Source organism: Hippoglossus stenolepis, chromosome 24 (genome assembly GCF_022539355.2).
Source record: "Hippoglossus stenolepis isolate QCI-W04-F060 chromosome 24, HSTE1.2, whole genome shotgun sequence".
NCBI classification, from domain to species: Eukaryota; Metazoa; Chordata; class Actinopteri; order Pleuronectiformes; family Pleuronectidae; genus Hippoglossus; species Hippoglossus stenolepis.
In genome coordinates, this window is record NC_061506.1 from 10,180,169 (window position 1) to 10,201,498 (window position 21,330).

Here is a 21,330-nt window from a genome sequence, read left to right on the forward strand (position 1 = left end):
CAGGATATAAATATCGCATTGGCTCACATGAATAATGAATCACGATCAAATTCAATTTTGTGTAGCTTTTGACTATTGTAAGCACTTGGCCAATGGGTAATTGCATATTGACTGGGAGGTACAAATGTTTCTCAAACCCTGAAAGAGACAGAATCACTGCGGAGCATTTCACTGATAAGGGCTACATCTCTGTGTGTACTCTCCGATAACAAAATATTGAGATTCGCCCCGTGAATAGTTGTCAAGTTCAACTTTTTTTAATCACAGCTGATCCGTGGACAGGAACTCATTACGAAACTATATCCGACTGTCCGGCCTTGTGAACTTGGAGGCCACTGGTTCCAATCCAGGAAATACTTATGAAAATCTCAATTGGGGAATAAATCAGCAAGGTCTTCCTCTCACTCAGAGTTGAGCTGCCCTTAACCCAAGTGTCCAAGCCCCTACCTGCTTCTACCACAGCTCGCTCACCAGCTAAATGTACATTAACATCTGAGGAAATCAATGTGAAGTTAAAAAAAAACGTCTGGCTTCAGATCGCAGCGGCGGAGATGAAACAACGTCATGACATGTAAAACAAACTGACAACTCGGGATGTAAGAATAGAAACTTGCATCGCTTTGAACTGTTCCAACGCCGTTCCACTCTTTTTTTCCCTGTCGCGATTTCACAGCTGCTTAACGGGCTCCCTTCTCTCGAATGCATTAAAGATCAAGAACGACGTGGCCCTGTTCCATTAAAATGTTTTGAAAGATAAACTTCAATTAAAAAAAAAAACCAAAAAAAACACATAACTGGAAGGCTGGTGTTGTGATTAACGGCGGCTCGAATGTTTTGAGTACGCGCGAGGCGAAAGCGGAGCTCCATCTGTTTTTGTGAGTGATGGTGCAACATCCATTACATAATTTGAAACTCGAAATGTTGCATAATCGCTGTAAAGACGCACATGTTTCAGGATAATTTAACAAAAAGAGGACGCAGGGTGGGGTGGGGTGGAAGTTGCAACCTTATTGGATGCCCAAACAATTATGGGGCCGCACGCTGCACCACGACACGTGTTGATTAACATTTAATACAAACAAATAGCTGCGCTTGTGGAGATGGGCGTTGCCGGCCTTGTAGTCGAGTGGGAATCGCCATCGAGAGCGCTCTCTGTCAGTCACTCCCAGCCAATTATAAGTGGGGTGTCGAGTGGGAAGCAGCGGGAGCCATGCCATTCTTTATGGTAATTGTTCCCAGAGTTGATCCCGTCTATACAGTAGTTCCACCCACCACAAGGGTTCTAATTATAGTTGAGATTTTCCAGATGGCATGAGAATGACAAGCATGCTATTAAGGTGCAGGATAGAAAATGCTTACATATAGTCTATGGAAAAATTGCATGACCTGCTACTTAATATTTTATTTTTAAGTATGGATTTTTAATATACTACAAAAACAGCATTTTGGATGCTTTAGAACACCTTTGTTGGTGTACAGTCACTTGTAATCAAGTTCTGAACCTAGTACAATTTCAGGGGCTTTTACTTGACTTGGGTATTTTCCATTTTCTCAGACTTTTTACTTCACCATATTTTAGAGGCAATTTGTAGTTAGAAAAAATGGCGTCCTGCAAAAGACACACCTCCTTCAAAATATCTTGTTTACTTTCATTTAAATAACTGTTTGATGTAGATAATAATCTTAAAATGCAGTATAAGGACATTGGGTATTTTCATTTGTCTTTTTTTCTCTTCTGACAACCTCACAACCGCCCAGATATATTATTACTCAACTGCCCTATAAGTGGTACAAAAATTGTAATCTTGATACACACCTATTTGCAATCGATGTAATTGACAATGATTGCATGAGCTGCTTAAAAACAAGAGCTGCTACTTACTGCTACTTGCTTTCTCCCTCGACCAATGACAAAAGAAAACTGAGCTGGCAGTAAAATAGAAGGAGTGACAGAAAAGTGGAGAGACAATTGTGTAAATGACGAATAAATAACAACAAAAAAGGAAAATGAATCCAGAGGAAACCACATTTAATATGGGAGATAATCATGATCTCAATTTGAAGAAATAAAATCATGATTCCCTTTTTTAGTAGCTGGAACTAACTTCAACAAATGCTGATCATGCGTTTGTTTTTAAGATGGTTTCTGCAAACAGCACACAGCCAAATGGAGACTTGATCAGTGATATTATCCTTTCTAGTCCTTATTTAGAGAGCGTACCCTTGAGGGTGGGGGGGCTGGAGATGATCCCAGCTGACATTGGGTTAGAGGCGGGGTACAACCTGGACTGAGACACATCACCATCCACGCTCACATGCACGCCCACGTGCTATTTAGAGTCTCAGTTTAACCTAAGCTGCAGGTCTTTGGACTGTGGGGGGGGGGAAACTCAGACACAAGGAGAGCACGAAGAGGCAGCATTGCTAACCGCTGTACCACCGTGCCACCCTCGAGTCGACATGTATTTGCTTTTAGCAGAACGTGAGTGGTGGGAAAAAATTAACACCCCACTGTGTTTCTCTTCAGTCTCAGGAAATGATATGTTGACCTTGGCTCTCAAAGCTCATGCCTCGTTTTGCGTAGTGCACTTTGGTTGGGGTCTTTAGCAGCTGTTGCTTCGGTGGGCCGACTGCCAGGATGCAGAATTGGTTTTACCGCATCCTAAACCTGCCCGTGCACACCGCCAGCCTCTGAGGAAAGCGATAAAAATGCAGGTCCTGGCGCCGAGCGTGTCCTCTCTGGGAACTTACTATGTTTGGCGGATGCTATGGGGCAAAGCTTGCTCAGTCAAGCTACAGATATTACACTCATTTTTAGGGAGGCGGGTTACCGTTTACAGTCTATGTTCGCCCGCCGGTGGTGAAGAAAGCCAAGATAAGCGGGGAAACGCTCCAGTGGCAGGGCTTCGCAACTTTGATTTCAAATTCTGTCACGTCCATGATCCCGATGAAGTATTTCCCTGTCGGGCTGCAAATTCACACAAGCGGCTGATCACACAGTGTCAGGGCCAACTCTTTATATGTCAAGTAGTTGATGTGTACTTTTGTCCAAAGAAAAGTAGTTGCCACTTCCCTCGTACTTTGATCCATCACTGACAAAACTGTCAAACCTCTGAGAATGTGGGCCTTCACATCTTTATTTCCAAACATTTGCAGCCCAGAGTTACAAATATTTTTTTATTTTAACCCTCAGCGGCATCTTCAATAACACAGATCAGAACACGGCACAGTCGTGTTCCTCTTATTTCCCATTCCTCTCCGTCTTTTCATTGTTTTCATCAACATCATCGTGCCGTTACTGTCCATCAGAGCAATTCCACTTATAAATGCTCACTTCCTCTGGTTGTAACCCCACAGAAGATTGCACAAACACCGGCATCAATGTTTTATGAGGCTGCATTATATTTGAATAGGTTCTCTGATTGGGGATTTTTATGTACGACTGGTACGCATAATTACCAGGGGCTGCCCGTGTGTGTGCCGGAGTCGCCTGCTGCAGGGGAGAAGATGGATGTTCATATGAGCAGGGGGAATGGCTGCTTTGGAACGGCGCCTGATTATTTGGACCATGGATCAGGTTGACTTGACAAAGAAGGTTAGAAAGTGATGAAAGTTTGAAAACATCGTTGGATTTTTGGGGAGTAAATGGATTTTGTAAATAAAAAAAGTAGAAAATGTTGACATATGTGGCTATACAGTGTATGAGTACATCAAGATGTCGCATTGCAAACTGTACATATGTGTGGCGAACCAGGCCTGCTCATGACATCGAGATTAACTTTTATAATATATGCAGTGAAGCATCTGCAGAGTCCCAACTAATCACATTTTAATTCACTCTTAGATTTATTAAAACTTCATGAATTTTAGCATTGATGTACAGTATATGGATTTGTGCTGGAGTAAACTATGTATGCAAACAACGTAGAGGGAACATTGATTTTAAATGATCAATGATCCCCTGATGTGATTTCCCCTGGTTGTGGCCTCTAAATAGCTTTTTTTCCCTCAGATTTATTCATGTTTACTCTCGACTGGAAGCGATAGAAAGTTCTGATTCACCCAGTAAAGGTTGCTTTAGTAAATTATGTTAAAATACAGTATTATGTCAAAGCTACTAGAAATGTATATTGGTCCAACGTATGTTTAAAAGCCTCAGGTCATGTTAAATGTCTAAACCGGCCTAGTGCTTTAATCACATGTAGATTTGTGATGGAAATTGACATGCAATAACATTCACACTCTCATATTTTAAATAACTACTCCCAGCAGGTCAATAAAAGTCCAAGTATAGCTCTGAATATTAACATCAAGAAGGAAAGGAGGACGTCCAGGTGCTTGATTCTCTACGACACTCATTCTGTGTGTACACTGTACATATTGGAAACAGTCATTTCCATGAATCCCATTAACTGGGAGGGTTTTCCTGTTCATTTGCATGACGCCACTCGATGTTAATGACTCTGTGGTTTCCATGTAGAGTTTAGTTTTTAACATGACTATATCAATAGCATTGTTGTCGGCTTCATATCTTTATTATGTATTTGCCAAGTGGCTTTTTCGATACAATGTATTGAGTACTCATCTAACCCTTTGAACTCTGCAACAGAAATGTATTTTTGCTGCCTGTAGAGTATCTAGATTTACTTCAAATCACTTACGTGATAAGGTTCATTGGTTAAATAAGTTGAGAAGAACACATTGACTAATGAAACTACTCGATTCTGATGTTTTTTTCAGCATTTTCATTTGAAATAAACACATAACATATTCTAACTAAGTGCACTTGTTTGTTTTTGAGATATTTTCTCTGCTCCTCTCCCACCACAGCTCTGACGCCATATCAACACATTTAGCACAGCCCATAATGAAATGTATGATGTCATTTTAGGTTATTAATATCTGCAACCTCTGCAGGATGTCCGTTCGGGGACAGATTATATTCGTTGTTATTGAAAAATGATGTTGGAGCGGGAGACAAAATGTTGCTGGGGATTATAATAATAATAATATTTTTTCCCTTCACTGTGTAAAACAACAAAACAGAATAGCAGAAAATGAGCATCATTTCTAGCAATCAGAGTTTCATTGTTTCCTCAGTCCAATCATCATTTTTATTCTATTTTTGTTAAGTTTAATTACATAGAACACCTGATAGTACATAGTGATATTACAACAGTGCAGCATGAAAACGTGTTAAGCATTCAGATCTGTTTAACAGCTGAGTCCTTTCCCATTAAGAAACTATATCTCTGATGGTTCCTATAATATCAGGCCTTATAACGTGTTGTCTGCTTGTCAGTGTGGATCTGTCGAGGAGGATTTAATTCAAAGAGCCTCTTCCCGTTCCCAGCATGAACAAAATATTATAGTTCAAATGTAATTTGCAGTTTTCATGTGAAAAAAAACATCGCTTCAAGTTGACTGATGACTCTGCTCGTCTTATCCACTTAAACACTTTCATTTTGTCCCATTTTGTCTGATAGCATTCAGCCTCCCTACACTGTGTTGTGTTTAATTTTTATATTTTGCTTTAAACGTGTCTAATGTCACAGTTCACGGGTTTGTTGTTAAACGGATGAAAAGAGGGTCATTTAAAAGTCCCCTTTCCCCAAATCGCTCTACAAGCGCGGCGTGTTTTATGAACTGCCGCTTTGAATCGTCAGCGGCGGTGTCTTTCCCATTTTCATATGTTTTTATAAGGGCCGATCAAAGTTTCCAATTAGGAAAAGTCTCACACTGCGTTTGCATTTGGTTTGCATTCAACCCAGACCACTGTTATTATGCGCAACTATGCGGAAAGATAAGGAAATAAATCTTGCCTATACGGGCACAAATCATGCATTGCAGCACCCATTTCGAGCAGTGGGCTACTGGAAGTCTACTTCCTGTAAGAGCACATAGATATATAGTGTTGAAGCATTTGTTTTGACACACGTAGGTTTATCTTATGTATTTTGCACATTTTGTTAAGCTGTGTAAAGGGAGAGCGCCGGCCCGTGCGCACGCAAAAAAGGTGTTACTATCACCGTTTCAGACGAGGGATGTATATGAATGCCAAATGTGCTGAGAAAACTGGGTGAATATCTAAAATATGCTGATCTGAAGTTCTAAGATTCAGCCGAGGGAAGGGCCTCATGCATAATTCAAAGTGCCGCCGCCACACTGACAATGAACGTTTATGTAAACCCAAAGTGAGATAATATGGCAAAAAAAAAAAAAAGCAAATGCTAATTCACCTCACTAACAATATGAAGATGACGATTTGCATACTGAACCGCTGTATCAAAGGTGAGAGTGGGGAAAGAAGTGGAATTAAATGGAAATGCTCTCTTGATATGAAGATAAACTTTGTGGAGAGAGCAGAGCGGGGTGTCATTTCCCGTGTGAGGAAAGGTCACCAAAGAAAGGACAGGCATAATTAACTCTGCAGAGGATTTTTGTTCAAAGTCGCTCATTTGGGTATTTTATTTTTACGTCTGGGGTGTAATTATTTTAACGTGAGCGGCGCGCGGCAGCTTTCATGTTCGCCCCGGCGTGCCGAGCGAAAAGCCTCCTCGAGCAAATAACTCGGCGTGCTGCTGAGGTCAGGGTTGGTTTGTAGCCGACACTTGTCACAGTTACAGTTACAGAAAAAAAGATATTGTCCAATTGGACTTTGTATATGGTCACAACAACAGGCTGAATAGGTTTGGACTGAAAAGGCGAGAACACAGAGGCAAATACCCGTCTGTGCAAGAGAAAAGAAAACTGACTGAGAGAAACTGAGGTCGATATAATACGGCTGCCAGCCAAAACACAGCGAAACAATTGTGTTGAACAGAAGATGGAGGCCGTTGCTTGTGGAAAAAAAGTTTCTAAAGAACTGAAGAATGCACCACGGAGGGGGTCACATACACGCCGCTGCTGATTGGGTATCACCTCTGACCCACCGACCAAATGGGAGAAACCAAGAAACCGCGCGGGAGCCATGCAAAAAGCTCTGAGATTGAACATGACTCGGGAAATGATGAAACACCAGCACAGACAGTAAACTATAAAGATGGACGACACGTCTCCACTTCCTCCCAGGATCCAGAAATGAAGCCAGAATACAAACTGGCGCCATCTTGCACATTGCATGAAGCCAGTTTGCCCAGTAGCTAGGTCCTGCAGATACATGCATCAAATAACTAGTTAAAACTGAACTTACTGGAAAAATGAACAAACTAAATTCACCAAAACCATCTTTGAGAAAAACATTTATTTAAGATGCACTATTTATGAGTCCGCCGGTCCACAGAGGACATGAGGCTGCTCGCAGTTTAGATCACTCATGTTAAATGCATGCTCACACTTTGCCCGGCGAGTGCAATCGCATTTCTGAAAAATGAAAACACAAGGCCACACTTCCCCTGATAGCGCACCCGAGAGTGTTACTCAGAGGTGAGTGTATCTCGCCATTTGTCACAGTCCACTGTGAAACAGGCCGACCAATCAGGGGTTGGCAGCAACACGTTAGGCTGATGAGGAAGCTGCCTCCATCACGGACACCATCAAACGCTTTGATGTTAGAGTGTCCACATTGAATTAAAACTACGAAATACAAGACATGTGGTTACATTGAAAGAGAAGTAATGAATAATAAAGGCGTGATAAATATATAATCTGTTCAAGGCTTGATACTAAATTGGAGATGCTGTTTTTCCTCCTTTGGAATTTTGGAGGTTTCATTTTGAGAACTTCAAACCTGGTGTTAAACAATGAAACATCGTGTGGGAGCAAATAGTTTTTTCTGTCCATTGATCGTTTTTTTTAACCAAGGTACAAGGTGAACCATCTCAACCTCTAAAACAAGTATGCTATTCGTTAAAGTTATTGATTTTCATCATTAGTTTGTCGCAGATTTCACCCAAAGCTACTGCGAGTTTGTCTTTCTTGCTTTTAATGTCACCGTTACCTAATTATACTTGCAGCTGTTTGCTTGTTCCTTGTTTTTTTAATCCGTGAACATAAATCGAAAAAGCATCTGCTTTTGTGCACCTGAGAGCCGCGCACTTTCGTTTTCACGAGCGGCAGTATTGACCCCATTAACCGGGTTTGTTCCAGTGTCTTCTGAAAAACAAAAAAGGAAGAAGTAGAAGAAAGGCAAAATCCTCTCACACTCTCGACAGGCACTTGTGCAGCCAATTACCGGATCTACATCACACAAGTAGGCACCTGACGAGCTGCAAATACCACAAGTGAGGCGATGGACGAGACCCGGAGAGTCTGACGCTGAAGAGTGGGGGGGGGGGGACCGAGCAGATGCCACCTTGACTGCTTTGAATTACAGCGACGGATTTAACATGCAAACATTTATTCCCCACAGGTGCTAACGTCCCGTACACAGATTTACGGGGCAATAAAGTGTTCAGATGTAAAATTTCGCAAACAAAAAAATAAAATAAAATAGAAGAAGAGGACATCTCGGCATTTTCTTCGTGTTCCTCTAATTCAAAAAGCCACCTGCGCCTTCGCTAACAAGCTGCAACCGCTACTACTGTATAAATCACGTCATGTATTACATTAACCTACTGTCTTTTCTAATACATTTGATTCAAATGAGTATGCAAATCCACCCCTCCGTGTATCTGCGGGTTCCAAGGCACGTACGCACACCCTCACACATTCATCCATCAAACAGACCTCATTTACTTCACTTAAATTACACAGCCATTCAACCAACGCATCCCGACTCCACTTCCCAACTGTGAGATTGGCTTTTTTTTTCCACGCTTTGTGTATGTGTACACTCGTTCCTGTGCGAAGCCGCACGCGGAACGCGAAAGTGCGTCCGCTCCAGTAAGCCGACGCTTCTCGGAGGTTTAGTCGTGTAAGAGCGCCGCTTCTCTTAATAAATCATCTTGTCCCCCTCTCATCTCTCCTGCAGATTCAAGGACCCCCCCGATCAATCTGGCAGCCTCCGCGGGAGCTTTTGGGCGAACGCGGGAGTATAAAAAGCCTGGGGAGCGAAAAGTGTGCAGACTCAGTGAGGAACTGAGAGCAAGACATGGAGAGACCTGGGGAGAGGAAGACATGTTTGATATCGAAGGAATGCTGCTGAGTTAGAGCAGCGTGTGTGTGTGTGTTTCTGTGATTGCGTGTGTGTGTGTGTGTGTGTGTGAGACGGAGAGAAAGAGCACATGGGGCACAGAACTCTTCCATCTCTCAATTTAGAACATTCACCACAGGCAGCAAGAAGGGCCTGGAGGCTCACGATACAAACGCACACACAGTCACACTGTGGCGAGATCATCGCCCCATATTGTAAATGTCAATCAATATTAGCTCCACAATACTAAAGACAAGCCTGGTGCATGGAGCGAGGCTTTACTTCAGGCCGCGGTCAACTGAGCAAAATAAAATGGAACCTTGAGTGAACTCATCAACGTCGAAGAAGAGCTCACTTGCATCTACTGTAGCTCCACTGTGCCTCTGAAGGCGTCTTCAGGGAGATGCAGACATGCATTGACTGGACTGTAGCATCTGGGCTGCGCAACAGTAAGTCACGGCAAGGTCACAAATTTGTAGGAGAGAGTAACGTCCACATAAAAGTTCACCTTTTGTCGCTCGTCCATTTCTCTGCCCCCGCTGCTCTCCATCTAACAAATCCATTTAGGGAAGATCTCAGTATGTGCAGGAACACATGCCCACGCATCCATACACACACTCTCATGCAACACACACACACACTTGTTTCTCACAAACATGCACACGTGTAGTCAATCTCCCCACATAGCCAACGGGAGGTAATCAAAGCCCTGATATGCTCTAACCAGATCCATTACCGAGCTAATAAAGGCTCTGGATGAGTTAATTAATGACCCCCAAGAAAATCATCTGCCTCCAGTGCTTCTGCTCAGGCTGCCGTCTCTGACTCACACTGAGCAAACCCCGAATCAAAACAAAAACAGCCACAGTTGGGTGTGATTTAAGTGAAAACCCGCTCGGTTGTTGTTGTTTTTCGGGGGCGTCACGAGGACAAGAAAACAGGACGAGCGATTTCTCTCTCTGTTGATGTGTGCGAATTTGTTTGGCACGTCCGTGCACACTTCATGTCGACGTGCTTGATATGCAGCACGCAGCCAGAAGAGACAATCTCCACAGAATGCCTCACAGACAAAAAAGTAATTGATGCTAATGTGGAAAAAGGACGAGAGGGAAATAGAGCAAATCAATTAATAAAACATTTCATTCGTTTGGGTGAAGCCTTGTGGAAACTTCACAGCTTTTTCAGACGGAAACCGTCCTCCACTCTCTGCCTCAGCAGATAACGCCGTCAGTCCATTCTGATAGAAACATTTGAAATGCTGTTTCACACATGGCTAATTGTGTTTTTAACTCACTGATGGTTCTGTCCAAGTCTTCTGACTTCAGTAATTAAAAGGAAGCAGAAAATAATGCAGAATCGTAATGGTGATTTTGAATGGTTCTCTCTTTTGTCTGTAAAAAAATATCCCAATGATCTCTTTGGCTGAGGGAAGTCTAATTACATTTCATTCTTGGCAGCTATTGTTAGAGTCCATGTTGAACTGAATGTGAGTGCTTAATATGAAATGGTTTTTTTGACTGATTGTGTGTTCCCAAGCAAAATCAGTTGAATCATCGAATAGTACAAATAGTGATTTGAGAATGTTATTAACAAATATACGTATCTAAGATTCAGTGCTCTCATTTTACCTTGGCAGTGACTCCAGTGTTGGCTGGCAACTGTCGAAATATTGGCTTATCATAATACATCATAAGCACTACAAGCTCAAAATATCTCACTTCACAGCACGGCATGAACTCAGTTTAAAATGTCTGTGATAATGGATATGAAAACGGATACATAACAATGGGGGGACTTAGTTCAGAACCCTGAGGTACTCCACAGCTCAACAGAGTGGAGGGAAATAAAAATTAAATACAGGAGATGAACCCGATAAAAGCATCCTTGAGACTTCAATAACATTTTTAGACCTGTGCAGAAATGATTTCAATCATCTTTGTCAAAAGCAGAATTTAAGAGTTTCTGAACAAAACCAACAGTTTCAGGCATCAGACATTGAAAACAGGTGTATGACTTGTGATCTTTCTAAATTTGTATTGGTCACAATATGTGCTCTTGTTAAATGCTTGTTGCTAGAATTCTGCAAAATATATTACACGATATATATCTAATTATTATTACAATATACTTAAAGAGACTTTGCTTTTGAGATTAAGTAATTCATTAATATGACTCCTTGTTAACATTTTGTTTCTGTAAAACCCAGTCCTAGTCTGTTTTTACAAAAGTCTTTGTTGGGAAATTATCATTTCGATTGATGTAATTTAAAAGAAAAAAACAGCTTCACACATTTCTTAGTGCTTAAGAAGTCGGCCCAGTTTAGCGATGGTTATGTTGACAATATTCACTTGTCCGTGCTCGTTTCTCGGATCTCGAGCAAAAACAAAAGTCAAATGTTTTGACCCCCCCCCTTGTTAAATGTCTGCTGCTGATTGGATCCTTTTATTGCTTTCATTTTATTAGTTGCTTTCCTGGCGCCCTGGGGTCAGAAATAAATCCATTCATGTATCGGTACATATCTCTGTGAGTACGCACATAAATGACCTTACACCTTGACCCCCGGGAACTTATGGATTTGAACGGACCTGGACTCCCCCATGATTGTCTGCAATCGCACCAGAGCGAGAGAAAGATATTATACAGCAGCACACCACAGAACACTCTCTCGTACGGTTTCTCTCCTGTTTTGCCTCTCTCTCTCTCTCTCTCTTGACATTTAGCAATGTGCGAGCTCGGCAGACAGCGCTCGCTTGTTTACAGGGTCGTTAACTGTTTCTCGGAGCCTCTGCACCAAACAAATGTGGTGATTATGGTCCACAGAGAGGCTCCGGTATGAGACAAGCTACAAGAAGTTGCTGCTGTCACCAGTATCACTATCATCACAAAGCACAGGCGGCATTATAAACCTAAATGCAGCTCTTTCTTCTTCTCTGCCGCCCTCCTGTATGCAGACTCAGCCTTTACTTAAGGTTTCATTTCCTGTAAAAATAATGATGCTAATTAATTAAGTTGGCATTTATTCGACACGGCTGGGGGAACACTCTTAGCGCGTTCACATGTGCAGTTATCAGCTGGGTGCATGGGTACGATTCCTCCTTCGGTGGTGTTAGTGATCACCAGGATTGCTGGGGTGTTAAAATGTATATGCATGCAAGTAAGAATGCATCCACACACAAACAGCTACAGTTTGCCTGCAGGGGGGAAATAGGGATAAATTATATAAGTGCTTTTTCTGGGTTTGGACATTTAGTTCTCGTCTTGCTGTGTGGGAAATGTGGAAAATGATGAAGTTGTGAGCGGTCTGTCTTGAATGCAAAAAAACCCCCAAAAAATCCCAAATTGAAAACGCAACCACCCACAGAGTTTACAAGATCACAAACTGTGAGGCTTATTACGGCCCATAGTTTTGTTTAATTGTTTGTGGGCTTCTAGGAGGAAGTTAAATGATGTCGTATAAAGTGACAAAAGTCCAAGTGAGGAGGAGTTCTGGGCAGATTGATGGGGAACACTTTCACACATCGGACTGCAGCTTGTTTTCTGCATGCAATCGATAGTCGGAATCATTAATTTTTCCCATTAACAATCCTTGCCTGCATTTATTATTGTAACCATGACAACAAATATCTTTTTACCAGCTGACATATGCATGTTTATACGTTTAAGATTATAGCGTTCATGTACTTCTCCCTTAAGAGCCAGAGCAGAGACGTGTGCTTCTCAACCATAATATCATCCTTTTCAAGACCTGTCGGATGAAACGCATCGTGATTGGTTATAATACTCGCGGGGAAGGTGAAATGCCTTATGGGAAATGTGCAAAAAAGTCTTTAAAGTAGCGTTTCAGATGACGGCTGACGTTAGCGATATTAAGGAGGATTACAGCAGCATTTCATCGATGACAATGGAAATAACGAAGAAGATTCAGACTCAGACGATGTCCCTGCTGACCAGGCCTCTGTTGGTAAGAGACATGTCGTGAGGAAGAGGAAGGGGATTGTTGTATTTCACATAATTTAAGGAAAAGGCAAGGATTTAGAATGAAAACCACATTTTTTAATTGTCAAATCTAGCTGCTTTGAGGCTGAGAAATACAAGTTTTTATAAATTCTGGCAGCTCCTCAGAAAACCCTCAGGTTTTAGGTGGTCGCATAGGCTTTAGGACTTCATGGGTTAACACAGCACTTATTTGAACCCGAACCACAATTGTTTCCTGTATCTTACCACCTCGTGTTCCCTCCTAAACCCTAACAAACCATGACCCTTCTTACCTGTAATAGCTGCTGCTGCTGGTGTGCTTCGATGGACTGTCCCCGAGGGTATACGACACGACATATGTGGTCGTTTAGCTCGGAGGACTCATTGAAGGCGTCTACGAACAAAGTAAATAAATAAAGATCAGCATTAGTAGAAATCCAATGTCAGTAAACAGGAGACAGTATTTTATGATCCAGTTTCCTAGAAGCCTTACGGTTTCGCCGATACTCGACAGACCAGTAAATTTGAAGGTCACTCTGGCAAATTAAAACCCTGATCACTGTAGGTTCTGCGGTTACAAGTGTGGAATTCCAAAAGCTCTCATTCCTATTTGTCGCTCGGAACTGGCAAATTCAAGGAGAGGACAGGAGAAAAAAAAGGATTGTCTGTAGTTAAAATCCTTGGCCATGACTTGAGATGCTGCACATATGCAAATGCGGCTGATTGAAGTCTGCAGCCAAGGCCCCTATATAATTACCTCCATCATATGTGAGTGTTATCGCCTCCTCTTCCTCACGTGTCTTTGTTCATTCATTACATATGAATGCAAACACGGCCCCATAAGCTCTCAGCGCAGCACCATGCGACGAGGTAACCTTGCAGCGCGCTCGCTACCCGGGAGACGGCGAAGGCAAAGGTGTGTGTATCGAAACGCAGGCAGACATTGAATTAATCAGCCGCTCTGAAGAAAATGTTATCAGTCCGAATACATTTCCTAACCTCCGTGCAAACTCGCAAAGTCTCCAAACCCTCTCCACATCTTGTGACGCTTGACCTACTCTTTGAGGGACAAAGTTTATATCCGGATGTTTTTATTTATTTATTTATTTTTTGTCCAGGGCCGCTGCGTTTTACTGTTTCATTAACATGCAGGGGCTGGCAAGAGGGAGCATCGGTGCTGGAGCCCCTCGTGATGGTCGGGACTGAGGACGTGATGCATAAACATAAATAAAAACCACAGGGGGCGATGCCTGGCATGCAGGAGCAACGCACAGTGCATTTTAGTGCAAGAGCCTTTCAGCTCGGTCAGACAAACAAGTTTATATATCTTGTGGAGAACTAAGAAGCTGTTGATTCCACTGGGGATAATTAACACGGCAGTGATTTGTCTATTAGATGAACATAGTAAAATGTGTATGTGTTTTTTGAAGAAGTTAATGATCTCAACCACCAGTTTAAAGTCTTCCTCAGTACAGCGTAATGTTCATTTTGTATATTTTGATCCCATTTTGAGATAAATAGACCATAAAGTGCAGTATGCATTGGGGCGAGGATACATGTAATTGACAGCTCCATCCATGGGTGTAGGTCACAGGTGTAGAGCTCCACCCCCCGTTCCTCCAAATATGGCAAAAACTAGATGGTTCCCAAATGTTTAAGGACGTCGTGGAGGGTTGGCACTTTTTTTTATGACTATTTGAATGGAACTGAATTAATGGTACACATATTATTGATCATGATCAAATTGATCATTCACAGATTTCCCAATTTCCTGAAAGGACTTACTAGATTTCATCAGAACTACCTTCGAAGAAAACAATGCTGACTATGAAACTGTGAAAATGTTTGTCATTTAAAAAACCTGACACATACCTCTGCTGTAGTTTGGAGAAACTTTACTCTTATATAGCTAATCAATGCAACTCTGGGTTCGGTCGTTTGCCGATAAAATGATTATATGTACTACATTTTGGAAATATTGAATAATTCATAATTACAACGACAATCTCTCATATAAAGTACTTATGTTATTGCCTATATACCTCCCACAGACACCCATAATGATGCGATTTGCAGTTTGTCTCCCTCATAAATATTCAGCAGCTACTGAAACCTGATAAATATCGTTGTTATGTTTGCATACGACAGTGCACATGCAAAACAGGAAAGTGGAAAGAAAAACAGTCCAAATTACTGCCTACATTCTCGGTACCTAATTATTCCGATAAGCTCAGTGAATCCGTTCTTCCTCTTGCGATGAGACGTAGTCGACACAAAGGCTCTTGTTACGGATGACGGAACTCTGTGCAGCCCCTCTTCCACCGTGTGAAGCGTCTCCGTCGCATAAACAAGTGAACGAGACACCTCCGCACATGTGCAGAGATCCCCATCTTTCGCTGCACATGGGGATACGGCTCACTTCTCCATTTGCGAATCTCAATACTCTGAGGAGGGAGCAAAGGGAGTGAATCTTTCATCTGCAGTAAACTCCCTGAACTGTGCCGCGACTCAAACTAAGGTCGATGGTAATGCATCACAGGACGGTATCGTGGGGGGGAGGTGAAGGATGTCATCCATTAATGGCCTAAACCGCGCTGGTCATTATTTGGACTTCTGTGACTTCAGAGAAGCACAGATATTCACCTAAACTGTGCGTCTACATTAATTTTGTCCATTTGTCCAGCAGGACTGCTGCTTATTCAGATGTACTGGTCAGTTACAATAAATAAAATGTTATTCTATACTATTCCATTGACTGTAAAAAGACATGGACCAAACTAAAAAACCAAAGTACACGTACAATACATCTTCTCAAAGTTGGTTTCTGTATTTTCAGGTAGTTCTTATCACACTGATGTTTGTTCAACTGCTAATTTTTCAGATTTGTTTGGTTTTAATTATTATTTAATTCTATAAAACGCGGGTGAAACGTCATGATTGACAGCTCAGACTGACTCACGATTGGTTGATCGTGTGTATGGGCAGGACCTCGATACCACGGCTCCATCCCTCATTTCCTTCTGTGTAGACTCTATCCAAATGATGCCTGGGATATAAAGATGCACAACTTTTGCTATTGGTTTGTTACAGTTCATATACTTTGTGGAACATACCTGACTGAATTTATACTTTCATATATGCATAAATGAAAAGCATCAGGTTTTGTCATTAAGTGAAACCCATTGCAGTGGAGGACTAGAAGTCAGTGGAGCACAGTAATGACAGGCGTTCCCTCACACCTGGATTAGTTTTCCACTCATGCACGATGAGGACATTTCGATATCTTCCTTTTTTAAGGGAAAGGCTCTGAATGCACCTTAAAGTTGATGAGCTCTTGAATGTAGCCTGGGTCATAGTAGTAAGGTAGAGAAGAGGTACATGGTCTGCCTGGAAGATGTGGGTGCTATTCGTTCACAATAGCACTCCGAGCCTCTATCACCCTCTGCACTTCTTTATTTATTAGATAGAGAGATTTTCAATAGGGAAAGTCAGTTTTTCATTGAAACAGCTTTATCAATATGCTACTTCCCTCTTTTGCTGGAATGTATTTTTGTTTTGTAGTCCCGATGTCCACGCACAGATATTCAAATGAGACGTGCACAGTAACAACCCTAACGGGAGTTGGGATCAGGCAGGTGCAGGTGGTTGAAAATGTCCTAGGAAAATGAAAGCATGAGGAGATGTGAATGCAACTGGAAAATATGCTGGGTTGCTGTGAATGGCTGCAGGACACTGGGAGATGTGGGATGTTACAGAGGAAGAAGTAGACGAAGAAAACTTGAGGGAGAGTCGGCACAGCGAGAACATTTCTCCAAACAATTCCCCATAAATCAACTTTTATGTATCTACACATTAACAAACAAATATACTGTATGCGCATGCTGGCGTAAACCAAACTTCTGCTCCTCTAGAGCTGACACGACTTGCTCTGAATGGCAAAAAAAGAAAAGAAAGAAAGAAATCTGGAAAACGCCTGACAAATGGTGAGCGGTCCCGCCTTGGGAATTTCACCTCGGAGTCGTCGCTGGCGATGATTGAAAAGACACTCAGACACCAAACGACCTCTGAACATTTATTGTTTTCTTCCTGATTCATTATACGCGTATTCCCACAGTGGGCGCGACGTGCTCGGCTTGCACCTGTTCAAATGCAAAAAGGTAAAGTTGAGTCCTAAACTTGTGGCACATCCGCCCCAGGAGACACGCAAAGGACAAACATAAATCTTGTAAATGAATGATCCCGGTTACACAGTGTGGCAGTGAGATTATATATGTGTGTGTGTGGATTCTGTGGGATATAAATGAATAGGATAAGGAGAGTTATATTGCAGTGAATTATTCTGAGATCATTCTAACCATAACAACATGTTATATTCTAAAGGTCCATGGAGTCCCTGGAAATTGTGTATTAACAGCTTATATTTATTCAACATTCATGCGACGTGAGATATCGCCGAGTGCACTATTTTTGAATCCGAGCCTGATTTGGCTCAGGGAAGGGGAATGAGTAATACTTAACAACTGAGTTGGCGCCCATCAGCAAAACACTGGAGCGGCCCCTCATGCTCCATTACAGATGAACAGTGGCCAACAATGGAGAAAGAATCTGCATTTACTGGGTGTGTGTGTGTGTAAGTGAAAACAAAGCAGCAAGAGGAGAACAACAAACACACAAGACAGACTTTGGTTTGATAGAGCACTCATTTGGATATGGGTGATACAACGGAATTTAGAATAGGGGTTCCAAATGTACGAGGGTGGATATATAAAGTGTGCATATAAAGATGGAAGACGCATCTCCAATACCTCACATTATCCAGAAGTGAAGCCGAAATATTCAGGATACCAATGCTGCCATCTTGCACGATGACATCATTCGGAACCCGGATTTGCATAGTAGCGATCGGGGGATGGTGACAGATACATGTGTCGACCAATCGTGTGTCAGTCTCAGATGTCAATCATTCATCAGCCATTTTTAGAGCATCAGAGAATAAATTTGGAGAATGACGTTAAGTTATTCAAAGAGTCGTACACACATCAAAAAATAATATCAATAAAAATCACCTAAAATGACAAAAGCCATATAAAAAAAAAGCATGTCTTTGCATTTTGAGTTCGGAGTTTGGTACACAGGTATTGCCATTGGTGGCAATTGAGAATCTTTGGTAGAGGGCCCTCATGTTCTCATCTATATATTAACTCTATGGTTTATGACAGGTATTTTTTAAGGCAACATGATGACATAATATCTTGCCCTAAAAATGCCCTACAGTGCTAAAGAAAGTAATATGCCCCTTTGTCCCAATCTACCCCTCTTTGTTTGCAGATTCCCCATCCTTCAACCAAGTTTTCATGGAGATCCGTTGAGTAGTTTGGGGATAATCCTGCGAACAATCAATCAAACGAACGCACAGAGGCATACCAAAACCTTAATTAAGTATTTTGGCAAAAATAAAAGGTCCCGATTATAAGCTACATGACCACAGCAAACGTATAATAAGCACCTCCATAATCATCCAATCATTGAATACAGTTGGCCCAAATATTTCCAGGATGTCTGCTGTTTCACATGCTGCGTTCCCACGGATGTGTTTCTGCCCTTTTTTCTTATCCTCCCCCGTGAAAAAACAACATTTCAGTTTGAGGACGGGAATGGTCCAGGTGGGAGTAACACATGACGGGGCATGCAGGAAACTAGAAATAATCCAAACCAGTGTGGAAACAGAAAGAAAGGTGTTGTCACCAAATAAGTGCTGCTCCTCCTGCGAACCGCCCTCCCACTAACGCTACCCTGGGACATGATACCAGACACCTAGTAAACAGTGCCTGCAAAAAAGTAATAATAATAATAATAATAATAACAACACACAGGGTGGTGCTTGCTGTGACTGAAGCTCACATGTGGCATGTGAGTGTGTAGACGGAAAGAAGGGGAAAAAAAGTCACCCGACGACGAGGCCCGAGTAAATTCTCGTGAAGGGACGCTGGGAATATGTTTCCCTAATAGTCCTGTGCTGCACTACAAGAGATTCACTGAGACAGTCTTGTCCTCACACACTCAGAAGTGCTCATGGCTGACAGCACAGAGAGCCCTGTGTGTGTGTGTGTGTGTGTGTGTGGCCGCATCACATGCAACAGTTGACGACATGTGACGAGTTAAACCACGATTACGGCTCCCAGTCTGTCAGACTCAGAAATAGAAGTGCCCCGACATTAGGCAGAGTTTAACAGCAGTCGCACGGCTGCTACGTGCCATGGCGGAAGCTTGTGCAAGGGTTGGAGGCTCCGTGTGGGAGATGAGACTCTGTGTTCCCACGAGAAAAAATTCCATAATTCAGCGTGTCACAGTCGGCAGTGTTACGCGGCCTTTTGGTGTCGCTCCAGCTGAGGCGCGATTCAAAGACGCTTGCTGCCTCCGTTCCTCCGCGCTCGTCAAGTCATTCTTCTGAGGCTTGTGCCTGTTAGTGTCATGGCGGGGGGGGAGGCCATCGCCGTACAGGCAATTAACGAGTGAAGGTCTATTACACTGAGTGGCTTTTTATTTATCCGCGAGAGGGACCTGCTCGACTGTAAGTTGAGTAACAGCTTGGTAATGGCGTCAAACAAATTTTGATCTCCGACTGCCTGGCTGTGCAGGAGCTGGCAGCTTCTGGGCTCTACTCCCACTGGAGCACCTTATGCTAAACGTGCACATGCTTATGACGCAGTACTTTGAGTCAAATTGCATCTCAGGCTCGCATGTTTTTCTATTAAAACCCCACTTTGCGTTATCCTTCAGAGCCCCGTATTTACTGAAATGCCATTTACCTCACGTCGGGGGCTGCGGTAACTGAATCGCACCATTTTACTCAGAGTTATGTGTGAATTAAAACCCCCGGAGCAGATGGGTTTCTTAAGATTAAAACACACACAAATGTGACTTCTTACTTTCCTTATAAGAAGCAGAAGCCGCTGATTTACTTACGAGGTTTTCCCCCTACAGAGTCAAGCATTATCGCATTCGGAGAAATATATTTCTTCTCATATTCCAGTGTCATTAACTGAAGCCTTGGTAATAAGCCATGTGATATATCCCCCTGAGTTGCAGACCTTGGCATGTAAATTAGAAGTGGCACTGGGGGTGGGGGTATTGTGCGTCTGAATTTATCTGAACTGATCAGAAACACAATTATGCCTTGCTCGCTCATAATAAACCACGGTTAAGTGGGTTGGAGAATTCATTTATTTACATTAACTCCGTCGCCATTCGACAGTAATGGATGCCTTTCATTAATGAACGAAGGATTTCGCCTGGTCCTGGCTCTCGTGTTCCGAGGCCCCTTGGAAAGAAGAGGAGGAAAGAGACGAGGAAGAAGAAGAAGAAGAGGGTGGGATAAGGTAGAGAGGTTAAAAAACAGACGAGAGAGAACAATTGATAAATGAAAACTCTTAGCGAGATTGTATTGAGTGATTTGGAGGATACTGCCAAGAAACAAATTGCTAAGAGAAATCCAAATCCTTTTACCTCCCTCTCCCTCTCCCTCTCTCATACACACACTCAGACACATAGACAAACTGCTATTCGTGTTCCAGCCCTCTTTTGGTCTCTCTAATTGAGCAAAAAGAAAACAAGTTTTTGCAAAGATTTTCTTTTTTCACAGATGTTTTGCAATATAAAATGTGCTCCTTGTAGTGTATATATGTCATTGTCTTTCTATATATGTGTGAGTGGCACATTCACTGTATAATAACCAAAACACAACCATAATGGAAAATTAAAAGCGTTCAAAAATGGCCAAAATTTCCCAGAACTCCTGAGGATTAATGGGCAGTGATTTATTGTATCGCACTGGGAGGTGGTGTGTGTGTGTTCCAACTGCATCTACATCTGTGTGTGTGTGTGTATCATGGCCAGCAGCCTCAGCACCACCCATCCTTCTCTCTCTTGGCCCGGTGTTGCAGACAGATGTCGCCGTATCTCCGCTCCTGCCAACCGTTCGCCCACCCCATCGCCACACTGTCGGCCCCCTAACCGAGCGCTAATCTCCAATTTGAATTCAAACACAATTGGGACTCGTGAATGTTGAATTTGTTGTGCACGGACAACACTGTCAACTCGACGCCTCCCTTATATGTGTTTTGTGCTGAGCGCAGGCTGTGAAATGCACGTGTGGCTGCGCTGGCGAGGGGGGGGCCTGGACGCTGCGTGCAATGTGTTCGTTAATGGTGATTCACATGCCCCAGGGTAACCGCTACCTTGACACTGCCTTATGAAGTGCTGCTCAGCTGTCTAAGCCCATA